This window comes from Bubalus kerabau, chromosome 1 (assembly GCF_029407905.1).
Source record: "Bubalus kerabau isolate K-KA32 ecotype Philippines breed swamp buffalo chromosome 1, PCC_UOA_SB_1v2, whole genome shotgun sequence".
NCBI classification, from domain to species: domain Eukaryota; kingdom Metazoa; phylum Chordata; class Mammalia; order Artiodactyla; family Bovidae; genus Bubalus; species Bubalus kerabau.
Window position 1 is genome coordinate 198,907,152 of NC_073624.1, and position 14,500 is coordinate 198,921,651.

General features: G+C 40.6%; 2 protein-coding genes across 8 annotated transcripts in view; one reads left to right on the forward strand and one right to left on the reverse strand.

Annotated features, from left to right (window-relative positions):
- CSNK1G3 (casein kinase 1 gamma 3) overlaps positions 1-14,500 on the reverse strand; it is a 410,789-nt gene that overhangs the window by 129,266 nt on the left and 267,023 nt on the right. The window lies entirely within an intron of this gene.
- Positions 12,333-14,500, forward strand: part of CEP120 (centrosomal protein 120) — a 168,478-nt gene continuing 166,310 nt past the window's right edge. For all 7 annotated transcript variants that reach the window (XR_008703234.1, XM_055549356.1, XM_055549355.1 and 4 more), the window contains exon 1: positions 12,333-12,597. The gene's annotated coding sequence lies outside the window, so the exon portion shown is untranslated. The remainder of the gene's footprint in view (positions 12,598-14,500) is intronic.

The window sequence follows — 14,500 nt, forward strand, 5'->3', positions numbered from 1 at the left end:
TGGAGAAGCTCTATACAGTCAGCAAAAACAAGACCGAGAGCTGACTGTGACTCAGATCATGAACTCCTTATTGCCAAATTCAGACTTAAATTGAAGAAAGTAGTGAAAACCACTAGACCATTCAGGTATGACCTAAATCAAATTCCTTATGATTAAACAGTGGAAGTGAGAAATAGATTTAAGGGCCTAGATCTGATAGACAGACTGCCTGATGAACTATGGACGGAGGTTCGTGACATTGTATAGGAGACAGGGATCAAGACCATCCCCATGGCAAAGAAACACAAAAAAGCAAAATGGCTGTCTGGGGAGGCCTTACAAATAGCTGTGAAAAGAAGAGAAGTGAAAAGCAAAGGAGAAAAGGAAAGATATAAGCATCTGAATGCAGAGTTTCAAAGAATAGCAAGGAGAGATAAGAAAGCCTTCCTCAGTGATCAATAGAGGAAATAAATAGAGTAAATCAAGAAATAGAGGATAAGAAAAAGAGGAAAACAACAGAATGGGAAAGATTAGAGATCTCTTCAGAAAAATTAGAGATAGTACCAAGGGAATATTTCATGCAAAGATGGGCTCGATAAAGGACAGAAATGGTATGGGCCTAACAGAAGCAGAATATTAAGAAGAGGTGGCAAGAATACACAGAAGAACTGTACAAAAAAGATCTTCACGACCAAGATATGGTATGATGGTATGATCACTCACCTAGAGCCAGACATCCTGGAATGTGAAGTCAAGTGGGCCTTAGAAAGCATCACTATGAACAAAGCTAGTGGAGGTGATGGAATTCCAGTTGAGCTATTTCAAATCCTGAAAGATGATGCTGTGAAAGTGCTGCACTCAATATGCCAGCAAATTTGGAAAACTCAGCAGTGGCCACAGGACTGGAAAAGGTCAGTTTTCATTCCGATCCCAAAGAAAGGCAATGCCAAAGAATGCTCAAACTACCACACAATTGCACTCATCTCACACACTAGTGAAGTAATGCTCAAAATTCTCCAAGCCAGGCTTCAGCAACACATGAACCGTGAGCTTCCAGATGTTGAAGCTGGTTTTAGAAAAGGCAGAGGAATCAGAGATTAAATTGCCAACATCTGCTGGATCATCTAAAAAGCAAGAGAGTTCCAGAAAAACATCTATTTCTGCTTTATTGACTCTGCCAAAGCCTTTGACTGTGTGGATCACAATAAACTGTGGAAAATTCTGAAAAAATGGGAATACCAGACCACCTGACCTGCCTCTTGAGAAACCTATATGCAGGTTAGGAAGCAACAGTTAGAACTGGACATGGAACAACAGACTGATTCCAAATAGGAAAAGGAGTACATCAAGGCTGTATATTGTCACCCTGCTTATTCAACTTATATGCAGAGTACATCATAAGAAATGCTGGGCTGGAAGAAGCACAAGCTGGAATTAAGATTGCCAGGAGAAATATCAGTAACCTCAGATATGCTAATGACACCATCCTTATGGCAGAAAGTGAAGAGGAACTAAAAAGCCTCTTGATGAAAGTGAAAGTGGAGAGTGAAAAAGTTGGCTTAAAGCTCAACATTCAGAAAACGAAGATCATGGCATCTGGTCCCATCACTCATGGGTAATAGATGGGGAAACAGTGGGAAAAGTGTCAGACTTTATCTTTTTGGGCTCCAAAATCACTGCAGATGGTGACTGCAGCCATGAAATTAAAAGACGCTTACTCCTTGGAAGGAAAGTTATGACCAACCTCAATAGTATATTGAAAAGCAGAGACATTACTTTGCTAACAAAGGTCTGTCTAGTCAAGGCTATGGTTTTTCCAGTTGTCATGTATGGATGTGAGAGTTGGACTGTGAAGAAGGCTGAGCGCCGAAGAATTGATGCTTTTGAACTGCGGTGTTGGAGAAGACTCTTGAGAGTCCCTTAGACTCCAAGGAGATTCAGCCAGTCCATTCTAAAGGAGATCAGTCCTGGGTGTTCATTGGAAGGACTGATGCAGAAGCTGAAACTCCAGTACTTTGGCCACCTCATGCGATGAGTTGACTCATTGGAAAAGACTCTGATGCTGGGAGGGATTGAGGGCAGGAGGAGAAGGGGATGACAGAGGATGAGATGGCTGGATGGCATCACCGACTCAATGGACATGAGTTTGGGTGAACTCCGGGTGTTGGTGATGGACAGGGAGGCCTGGCGTGCTGCGATTCATGGGATCGCAAAGAGTCGGAGACGACTGAGCGACTGAACTGAACTGAACTGATCCTTGGGAATTCACTAGGAAGTTACATTGTTTGAAATTAGTGTTTGTTCTAACATGTACTGATTAGCCTTAGCTTTGATAAGAGGATGTCCATCTAATTAATATGTCTGCCATTAATTAGCAAGGGAGACATACGTTTAATACTACAACTTTAAGCTGCTTGTTTGCATGACGCCAAAAATTCATCTTAAAAAATACTTTTTGGAGGCTTTTCTAAAAAATATACAATTCAATTTCTACAGATACCCTCAAATTTATCACTGGATTTAGTCAGATGTATCTGGCCCATACTATTTTGTGTCTCTTCCACTGCCCCCTCAAAAACATCTTCATAGACTTGTTTTAATTACCAAACTCTTCTTTCTGTTTTGATATTGAGGGATATTATAAGAAACAGCCTTATGAAACTCATTAGAGTAGTTACTATCAGAATATTTTAAGGATGATATTTACTATACCATATGATTTCATTTCGGAGAAGGCAATGGCAACCCACTCCAGTACTCTTGCCTGGAAAATCCCATGGGTGGAGGAGCCTGGTGGGCTGCAGTCCATGGGATAGCTAGGAATCAGACACGACTGAGTGACTTCACTTTCACTTTTTACTTTCATGCATTGGAGAAGGAAATGGCAACACACTCCAGTGTTCTTGCCTGGAGAATCCCAGGGATGGGGGAGCCTGGTGGGCTGCCATCTGTGGGGTTGCACAGAGTCGGATGCGACTGAAGCGACTTAGCAGCAGCATGATTTCATTTATATGAGGGCCGAAGAAACAAATTCCTTTTATGTTACAATACCAGGAAAAGCCATACTTCTTTTAGAGAGCTGGTTTGTTTTCATCTTCAGATCAGATCAGATCAGATCAGTCGCTCAGTCGTGTCTGACTCTTTGCCACCCCATGAATCGCAGCACGCCAGGCCTCCCTGTCCATCACCAACTCCCGGAGTTCACTGAGACACACGTCCATCGAGTCAGTGATGCCATCCAGCCATCTCATTCTCTGTGGTCCCTTTCTCCTCTTGCCCCCAATCCCTCCCAGCATCAGAGTCTTTTCCAATGAGTCAACTCTTCGCATGAGGTGGCCAAAGTACTGGAGTTTCAGCTTCTGCATCATTCCTTCCAAAGAAATCCCAGGGCTGATCTCCTTCAGAATGGACTGGTTGGATCTTCTTGCAGTCCAAGGGACTCTCAAGAGTCTTCTCCAACACCGCAGTTCAAAAGCATCAATTCTTCGGCGCTCAGCCTTCTTCACAGTCCAACTCTCACATCCATACATGACAACTGGAAAAACCATAGCCTTGATTAGACAGACCTTTGTTTTCATCTTACAGATGTCATAAATCATTTAACTCTTATATTTGCTTCCAGCACTGATTTCTAGGACGTCTAGAACCAACTTTTTAACCTATTTCTATGCAGTCCATGTACCTTTTGACAAGCATGTTGGTGAACCAGCTCTGGAATAATCTTATATTGTGTATGTTATCATATGTTATCTCCCTTTTATTTTTATCTTGTTATACTGTGAGTATTTTTGTAAACTGCCTTGGTTCCTTGGATAATGAAACAGAATATTGAAAATATGTGAAAAAGAATTATGATACTGCCTGTTTATTTATTTTGCACATTCCATGAAAATTGTTAGTTTTTTCCAAAATTTGGAGAGTTTATTTGGTGTGTGTGTGTGTGCGTGTGTGCGTGCACGCACACGCTAAATTGCTTCAGTTGTGTCCGATTCTGCAACCCTTTGGACTGTAGCCTGCCAGGATCCTCCGTCCATAGGATTTTCCTGGCAAGACTGGGTCATTCTGACCTGAATGTGGCTTTCCTGAATTTCACACTAGGGTTTCCTGAGGGGCACCTGGAAGAGAAATGTATTCATCTTCTGGAGCAGATGAAACTGAGGTACAAGAAGACTCAGATGACCGTAAATGATGCGTAATGTGCTCTTAAAGTGTTTTACAAGAGAAAAAATAGTATATGTGTGCATGATGAGTCTCTTCAGTCATGTCCAACTCTTTACGACCCTGTGGTCTATAGCCCGCCAGGCTCCTCTGGTCCATGGGATTCTCCAGGCAAGAACACTGGAATGGGTTACCATTTCCTTCTCCAGGGCATCTTCCCGACCCAGGGATTAAACCCAAGTCTCTTACCTCTCTTGCATTGGCAGGCAGGCTCTTTACTACTAGAGCCACCTGGAAAGCACCATCTTCAAATACAAACCCAAACAAATAAGCAGGATCAGGCAGTCATTTGCATATGAAGCTGCTTTCCACATATGCATTCTGTGTATACAGCATTCCAAAATGTGTAGTAGCTGGGACTAATTTATTTAGCAATGGTTAATAATTCTTCCAAAAAATTATCAACTGAAACATCACAAGTAATTAAAAAAATGTTTTAAGTAGCAAATCACTATCAACTCATTACATATTGAACAAACATAATAATATTAGCAATGATACTACTGAACATTTATTGAGTACCTACTATATACCACATACTTATTTAATTTTCAGAACCTCGGTGAGTAGGCATTTTTGTTAAATCCATTTTTACAAATGAGAAATGTAAAGGAAAGCCACTGGGGGATTTATCAAGGAGCTTGGCATAATTCAGGCTTCCTGGGTGGCTCAGATGATAATGAATCTGTCTCCAATGCAGGAGACCTGAGCTCGATCCCTGGGTTAGGAAGATCCCCTGGAGAAGAGAATGGCTACCCTCTCCAGTATCCATTGGGTGGCAAAGAGTTGGACACGACTGAGCAACTAACACTTTCACTTTTCACTTGGCATAATCCAATTTACATCTGAAGAAGGTCTCTCTGCTTGCTCTGAAGGAATTAGGCTAAAAGGGAAACCATTAAGGAAGCTATTGTAACAGTGCACGCACAGCATGATGACTAGGAGCAGAGGAGTAGTAACGAAGGCGCTGAGAGCTGTTGAGAGTCAGAATATAGTTTAATAATCAAGGTGTGTTTGTGTTATGGCACACAACTTTTCTTTCTCAAAGACAGTAGCTTTCAGTAAGCTAAATGAAGGCTGTCAGGACTTCCCCGGTGCTCCAGAGGTTAAAAGTCCACCTTTCAATGTAGGGGATGCGGGTTGGATCCCTAGTCAGGGAACTAAGATCTAACATGCCAAGGGGCAACTAAGCCCATGAGCCAAAACAAAAGATCCTGCATGCTGCTACTAAGGCCCAATGCAGCCAAAATAATACATGAATCAATATTAAATGAAGGTTTGTGCTTGCATGCTAAGTTGCTTCCGTCATGTTTTCACTCTTTGCTACCCTGTGGACCGTAGCCTGCCAGTCTCTTCTCCAAGAACACTGAAGTGGGCTGCCATGCCCTCCTCCAGGGGATCTTCCTGACTCAGGGATCAAACCCATGTCTCCAGCACCTCCCGCTTTAGTGGGCCAGTTAGTGCTACTTGGGAAGCCCCTAAATGAAGGTTATCAAATGTCAAATGATCAGAAAATAAAGCCCCCCTGTCTTTCCAGTTGATGCTGAGGGAAAAGCCAGAGCTTTTTTTATGGTGATTTGATACCACTCAGAGAGACTGCCTTCCAACAAAGGGATATGATTTCGTTGTGGGGAGAGCTGGAGAACACTGCCACCTTTTTCATCACGTTTCCTTTTAGTGAATGCCACGTCAGTTATCCTTTAAACAGACATCAAACCCCTGGGTTGAGAAACATGAGGGAACAGATGTTAGGGAGCCAGAAACTTAGAAGTATATTAAGATCTAAAATTGTCCTCTACCTAATACAGAGTTTCCACGTGTAAAGTAAATGAAGCAACAAGGATTCTAACAGCCCGGGAAGTTTAAGGTAAAAAAATGCGAGAATCAACTTAAATCTTTGTCAGGTCTCAAGCCTAAGAAATGTGAGTAAAATGAATCTATTGTAAGTTAACAAATTTTCAGCTCCTGAAAAACAAAATGCATTTCAAATGACCTAGCCTGATGATGTTGACATTCCAGTCCCACCAAAGGGCTAATTCTTACCCTCTTTTACCTCAAACATAATTTCTCCCTTTACAATCTCTGCATTGTGGTCTCACTAATGTGAGTTTCCCATATGTCTCTCTACTGTCTGCAAGTAGATTATATGTTTTATGGATTCTCTATTGTGGCATGAGACTGCCACCAGGCCATTGGCTGAGCCTGGACAAGATCAAGGGTGGGGTCGGCAATCATAAAGGGTGCCAATGTGAGTTTATAGCTATCTACATTCTAAATGTGTGTGTATGTGTATAATATCATATGCCTTTCGATAATATATAATCAACAAATGTCACATAGTGTATATAATATGTATGCATATAATATGTAATATATATGCATATAATATGTAAATATGTTTATGTATATGATATACAACAGAAAAATAAGTAGTTGTTTTGTTGTGAAGCATTTTTGCTTTGTATCTTATCCATCCATTCTTCACTGGCATTGGCTCTGCATTGCCTCATGTGAGCAAATAAATTCAACCACGTTGAACTGTAAAAGACTTCTAGACCAAGTTTTGTTGATCCCTGGTGTAGTAAATGGCTCTTTTTCACCTTTAATTACATCTCTTTATACAAACTGTAGACTCCCAGATCACTTTGAAACCGATCCTGAAGAATATCATGCATTCTCGGACAGGAAGCAAGGGCACCTTTGTCTTTGGAAAATAAATCAGATCTAAATGTGTTGAAACTAATTCCACTTTAATCTCACTTCTAGACCTTGAGCTAATTCTAAAATCATTCTTTGGTTCTAATCAACCTCACTGTAGATCTTTTTGCCTGCAATAGAACAAAGTTGGTAGGATAACTTCTCCCTGACCTCTTTAGTACATTTCCTATTCTCCAACCTGACCCACCCTAAAGTGTACAAACCACTAATTAACTAGAAAAACATGAGTTGCTACAGTGACTCTTGAACAAAGCTAGCTTTCCAAATATCTTCAAGATTGAGAGTGAGAGCAACTTCCTACAGTTACTGATTTCTAGATATCACCTTCCTTATTTTATCTTCCAGACCTTATAAAATTTTCATTAAAAAAAAAAAAAGCCTTCATAAAGGCTAGAAATACCTAGAAGGTGAAAGTGTTAGTTGCCCTGTCATGTCCAACTCTTTGGGACCCCACGAACTGTAGCCCGCCAGGTTCCTCTGTTCATGGAATTCTCCTGACAAGAATATTGGGGTGGGTTGCCATTCCCTTCTCCAAGGGATCTTCTCAACCCAAGGATTGAATCTGGGTCTCCCATACTGCAGACAGATTCTTTACTATCTGAACTACCAGGGAAGCCCTGAAATACCTAGAGTGGTTTCTAATTCCCTGACTGCTACTGACAGATAGAGGTCTAAAGCAGCACTCAAGATGAAAGCAAACCCCTGGGGCTAAACTGAGCCACCAGGGAAGCCCGAAACACAACACAGTGGAAGGTATTCTACAGTTAGATATACAAAGTATAGTGTAAGTTTATCTGTTCCATCACTGGTGTGTAACCTTCAAAAAAGATACTAAATCCATTTGAGCCTCAGTTACCACACTTATAAAATGAGAATAGTAATGAAATCCGCTCTCCAGGATGGTTGTAAAGATCAAATGACACCAACCATGTTGAGAGTTCTGTAAATTGTACAAGACAAGATAACAATTTATTATAGTTTTCTAGGTTGTAATTCACTATCAGACTGACTCGCTGGATATAATTCTCTATCTAACAATGGTCCAATGCTTATCATGGCAAACTAGTTAAGAAGTTACTTTAAGATGTGTAGGACTTCCCTCAGTTCCTCCTCAAAATCACAAATGAATAAGCCACTTTCTCTACTAGTATGAATAAACTCCAGTGGTATGCTGGTAAGTATTTAACAACTGGCGCTCTGGGGAGGAAAGGGGAGCTCTCGGTGGTTTGTAGAATTTGCTAATTTTCGTAACTTAAATATTCCCACCATGGCCAATTCCAAGTTATCAATGTGACATCAGCTGTCTTACAAAATTCTTCATTATTTAACAATTGGCTGTCTACCACATTACTGTTTCAGTCTGCCTCATTACACAATAAGAGTATTCCTTGGTGTTAATATAAGTTATAGAAAATAATTCTGGATATTGATGTTGGTCAAGATCAGTTTTTTTTTTTCCATTTACACTTTATCAGTTGCTGCTGCTACTGCTGCTAAGTCGCTTCAGTCGTGTCCGACTCTGTGCGACCCCATAGATGGCAGCCCACCAGGCTCCCCCGTCCCTGGGATCCTCCAGGCAAGAACACTGGAGAACACTGGAGTGGGTACTTTATCAGTTAGGAATCACAAAATCATCCTTCCTTTAATGATATCCTTTTTATAACGAAAACCCTGAAAATAAAGCCCTACTTTTACTTTCCTAACTGATGAAATTGTTCTCTGCTGCTGAGGATACCATTTAATTGTAATTTAATTAACTCTCAAGAGTTTAAAGGCTATGGGGTATATTTTGGAAAGATTAAAAGGTAAAACAAGGCCTGTTAAAAGTCCAAATAGTAATAGAATTTACAAAATCTATAAAATTAACACCAACTACAAAATATCTAATATGCATATGTATTTTCAAAATATTAACCAAGGTCTACGCATTTTATGTATTGAAAGATCTCTTTGCATTTGCTTTGTCTTTCATGGGCTGACAGTTCTCTTATGGTTGATGTCATAACAAGATGATCTCTACAGAGAGACTGTATTGGCAACATGCCTGCCCCTCTCGTTGCAAACATGCTTCGGAGAATTTATTGGTTTCCACTGGCTCTTGGAGGTGGGAGTGCCCCGGGAATTCTTGCTGACTCAGACCATTACTAATCTGAAGGACTCTTAGGCATGTAATTTCTGGTCTGCCTATGACTGAGCAACTAACACACACACACATCTGAATTAACTCCATTACATTCTTACACATTAATTTAATCTTGCTGTAAAGGTGGTTTTAGGATCCTTATTGCCACCACAGACCTACCCCAGGTTAGACTCAAACCCTTAAATAAGTTTCTATACATGATGGATGAATGGGGCCAGAATCTCAGGAATAAGCCCAAGTGAAAATTGTTCCACATAGTGGTGAAAACCATATTGGCAGGCAAGAATATTGGAGTGGGTGGTCATCTCCTACTCCACGGGATCTTCCCAACCCAGGGATTGAACCTGAATCTCTTGCATCTCCCACATTGGCAGGCAGACTTTTTTTTGCCACTGTGCCACCTGGGATTCCCACAGTCAGGCATAAGTTGATCTATTTGTGGTCTGAGCACTTCTATGTATTCATCTTCTGGAGAAAAAATGAGAATGTTAGCACAAGTTGATATTTTAATCTTATCCACTTTGAGCTTTCTTCAAATCCATACTAAGGGAGACAAGGGAAGATAAGGTATCTTATAAAGCATCACCCAAAAAATTCAGATTTGAAAGTTGCTTTATGGGAAGCCTCTTGAAAATGTGCTGAAAATAGCTTTGAACAGGTGATATTTTGTATATCTTGGAGTGATTTATATTATACATTCTTTACAATGACCTTAATTATTATAAAAGGATAAACTTGGCAGTGTATTGAACGTAATATCTCAGAGGACTACATCATGACTCGGTTCAGGACAAAAATGGAAAATAGCTGGAGTATAGGCTATGCTTTCCTTATAATTTATACTTTAATTAAAAATTATGTTTTCTGGAGAAGAACACAAAACTTGAATACAAGGAGAGATTACTCCTTGCAAATGAAAAATATTTGGAGGAAATTAAATTTACACAGGAATTTTCCCTTCAGAAACACCTGAAAAAATTGCCAGTCACTGACATTAAAAATTATATCAACCAATTTCCAAGTACTATTGAATACATTAAATTTCAGAGGTATCAAAGAACATTGTTGGAAGAGCATGAATTCCACTAAAGCTTAGGGGTAGTGATGAATATCCTAATTACCTTATGGAATCCCTTACGGATAGAATCTCTATGTAAAACTATCTCAAGTTATTCTGTTCATGTTTTTCAGTATCTAAAATTAGATCAATAAAATCTATATATTCTGCAATCAACTTCTTCTGATTGTCCCATATTTACCAACTTCAAGCTTCAAGTTATAAATCTGACTTTCACTTCTTTTAATTGAAGTGTTTATTCAAATGATAGATTCATACACAATTATAAGAAATAATATAAATCCCAGTACATTACACTCAGTTTACTCCAGTGATAACATTTTGCTAAATTATGGCATAATATCATAACCAAGATACTGATATTAATAAAATCCACCTACTTTATTCAAATTTCCCCAGTATTACTTGTATTCATTTGTGGTCTGTGCCTCTGTGTATGTGTTTGTGTGAAGTTTTATATGACATTGTATATATACAATGTGTGGGTTCATATAATGACCAGTTATAATACCAAACAACACAAGGACCTCCCTTTTTTTAAATAAAATTTACATTTTATAACATACTCATCTCTCTCCTACCCTCTCCTCAAAACTACCCTCCTCACTGTAATCCCTAGCAACCAGTGATCTGTTCCCTACTTCTAAAATTTTGTTATTTCAGAAGTATTTACAAATGTGATCATACAGTATGTAACCTTTGGGCATGGACTTTTTTTTTTTTTAAGGCAAACACGAGTTTGACATGGAAACCTTCATACCAAGAATTTATAGGACATTACTATTCCCACCAAAGAGAAAACATTCATCAACTAGATGCCTCAGGAGGATAAGTGAAAAGGCAGGCCCAGGAATGAACACCTGGGAAAGCATCAAGGAGCCAGGAACCTTCTGACATACTGAGTGATGTCTCCTTCTCTTTGCTCAAAGGTCCCAATTCTTGAGACTGCCATTGATTAGAAAAACACCTTTTGGGAATGCTCTATCTTGTGACTGCTGCTGGTGCTGCTGCTGCTAAGTCGCTTCAGTCGCGTCCGACTCTGTGCGACCCCATAGACGGCAGCCCACCAGGCTCCCCCCGTCCCTGGGATTCTCCAGGCAAGAACACTGGAGTGGGTTGCCGTTTCCTTCTCCAACGCATGAAAGTGAAAAGTGAAAGTGAAGTCGCTCAGTTGTGTCCGACGCTTATCTTGTGACTACTTCCTAAAATTTCAATAGTCAACAGAATTGGGCTTCTCAGGTGACTCAATGGTAAAGAATTCTGTTAAGCAGGAGACGCAGGTTCAATTCCTGAGTTGGGAAGATTACCCTGGAGAAGGGAATGGCAATTCACTCCAGTAGTCTTGCCTAGGAAATCCCATGGACAGGAGCAGCCTGGCAGGCTATATAGTACTTGGCGTGGCAAAGAGTCAGAGACAAATAAATGACTAAAAAACAACAGCAGAACAGCAGAATTACCCACTAAACAATTCACAGAGGCCTTGCCTACAGCCCCCTCCAATAAAGAAACTCAAGACGACTGCGATGGGCAAGGCGCACGCGTGTGGAAAGGGGAGGAGGCGCCACAATCATCACTAAGGCTCACAGCTGTTTTGATTAGCAAATGAGCCAGGCTTGCTCATTATCTTGTCCTTTGATGAAGGAACATAGGTTAGGAGAAAGGTTTTTCTAAATACTATGCTGTTTACTTGCTAAATCGTGTCTGACACTTTGCGACCCCATAGACTGTAGCCCTCCAAGTTCCTCTGTCCATGGGATTTTCCATGGAAGAACACTGGAGTGGGTTGCCATTTCCTTCTCCAAGCACTATGAGTACCATACGTTTCAGTTTTTTCGCTGGATGAGAAATTAACAATGACCTCCATCTTCCAAGGATTTGGAGTAGTTTAACGCATTGCAGGGATAAACCCCAAAAGTATGAGATGTCAGTGGGCTTGGGAAAAGGCTGCTCACTGTAATTTCTAATTTTTTTTAAGTGCCTTTTGAACTTGGGTGAGTAAACTTCAGGTTCTACATTGACAAGTTTCAATGTCCCCCTAGAAAAGTAGAGGATCTAGAGTTATTTATTGAGACTAAAGGCTAGAAGTCTCTTCAAGAATATTATATAATAGAATAGCATATGTTTCTCTTTAACACTTTTCTCCTCCCCTTTCAATCATCAAAGGTCTTCACCTGAAGAAAAGAGTTGATTTAAATAGGAAAGGAAAGCGTGGAGATCTTTCTAGTACCGCCAGTTAACAGGCCCCTTCTGGCCTGGATGGGGTTCACGCCCTGGAAAGTCCTCACAAGTGTGAGTGCCCAGCGGCGGCAGTCCACAGCAAGGAGTCTGAGCGGGCCAGAGCAGGACGTCACTCGCTCCCAGGCTGTCAGCAAGGAAAAGCCTGGGGTCCTGAACTGCCTCTTGCGTCACAGCAGGATTAAAGACATGTGGTTTCCAAGGAGATGCTCGAGTGACTTCTAAGGTAACTTGCTGGCCCTTCAGACCCAGGTTGTCATACTCCAGGCGGTGAAAAGAAATCTGAGCAGCATAGTCGCTCGCATTCTTGAGGCTTATTTTCAACAGGCCCGTCCAGTCCACCCTGCTGCTGCCTGCTATTCTCTAGTTGGTCAGGACAGCTGGTTCCGGGTCCTCTCTTTCCTCTTTACAGGCCTGTAGGCTGACCAGTACTGGACTTTTCCATCACAGGTCACTTCTGAGATCTCAGGAAAGGGAGCCGCCATGTCCTTCCCTCACTGCAGGGAAGGATCCACCAGGACGGGCTTTTTTTTGCTCAGCCTAATTTCTTGGTGTTTCGTTCAAGTTGTTGCATCTGTCAATAGTCCATTTCTTTTTTTAATACAAAGAAAATATTTGTATTGGTATAGCAGATATTCTAAGAAATGGTGACATAATAAAATTAACAGAGTTGACGTCAAGGCACAAGTAGATATGAAATGCTATTGATGATTAATTGTTTTGTTTCATCCAACCTCCCGCTGATTATTTTAGAGAGCATCTCTGGTATATTTCTGACTGAATCTCACGCATGATATATCCAGGTGATTCAATTATGAAGTCTTTGAAAGAATGGCTCCTTCCAGTAGTCATCATTAACTCTCTTTTTTTTCCTTTTTCTTCTCTAGGCCAGCAATTGCTGTGCCGGAGCATGGTTCTTCCTCAGAAAGTTGTTTTTCATTAATGCTTTTTTTTTTTTCCATCCTTTTTCTTCTACTTCACGGATGTCTCCTGTTTTTTCCACTACTTGTACTCCTCCTCCTTCTCCTTCTACTACTTCTTTAACTTTAACTGAATAGTCCATTTCTTTTTGTTGCTAAGTAGTACTGCTAAGTCGTGCAACCCTATAGACGGCAGCCCACCAGGCTCCCCCACCCCTGGGATTCTCCAGGCAAGAACACTGGAGTGGGTTGCCATTTCCTTCTCCAACGCATGAAAGTGAAGTCGCTCAGTCGTGTCCGACTCTTAGCGACCCCATGGACTGCAGCTTATTAGGCTCCTCCATCCATGGGATTTTCCAGGCAAGAATACTGGAGTGGGGTGCCATTGCCTTCTCCAAAGGAGTACTATGTACCATATAATATTTACCACAGTTTATGTAACTGCTTATGTATCGAAGGACACTTGGTTTGATTCCAGTTTGTAGCTATTATGAATAAGGCTACTGTGAACATTAAGTACAGGTTTTTGTATGATTGTGAGTCTTCATTTTTCTGGGATAAATGCCCAGGAATACAACTGTTAGGTCGTATGATATCAATAATTAGATGTTTAGTTTTTTAAGAAACTGACAAGCTGTTTCCCAGAGTGGCTGAAATATTTTACATTTCCATCAGTATGGGTGATTCATACTCTAATTCTCACCCACATTTGGTACTGTTCCTAGTTTTTTAAATTTTAGCCCTTCTGAGAGGCGTGTAGTGGTATCTCTTTATCGTTTTAATGTGCGTTTCCCCCAAAGCTAATGATGTTAAGTATCTTTCATGTGACTACTTGCCATCTATATACTTGTTTGATCACATAACTGTCCGTGTCTTTTGTCTACTTTCTAACTGGGTTGTTTGGTATTTCACTATTGAGGGTTTTTTAAAAAGTATTTATTTGGCTGCACTAGGTCTTAGTTGGGGCATACAGGATCTTCAATCTTCACTGCGGCATAAGGGATGTTTTAGTTGGAGCATATGAACTCTTAGTTGCAACATGTGGGATCTAGCTCCCTGATCAGGGATTGAACCCAGGCCCCCTGCACTGAAAGCACAGACTCTTAGCCACAGGAAGACCAGGGAAGTCTCAGTATTGAATTTTGAGAGTTCTTTATATATTAAAGATACCAGTCTTCTGTCAAATAAGCATTTTGCAGACATTTTCTC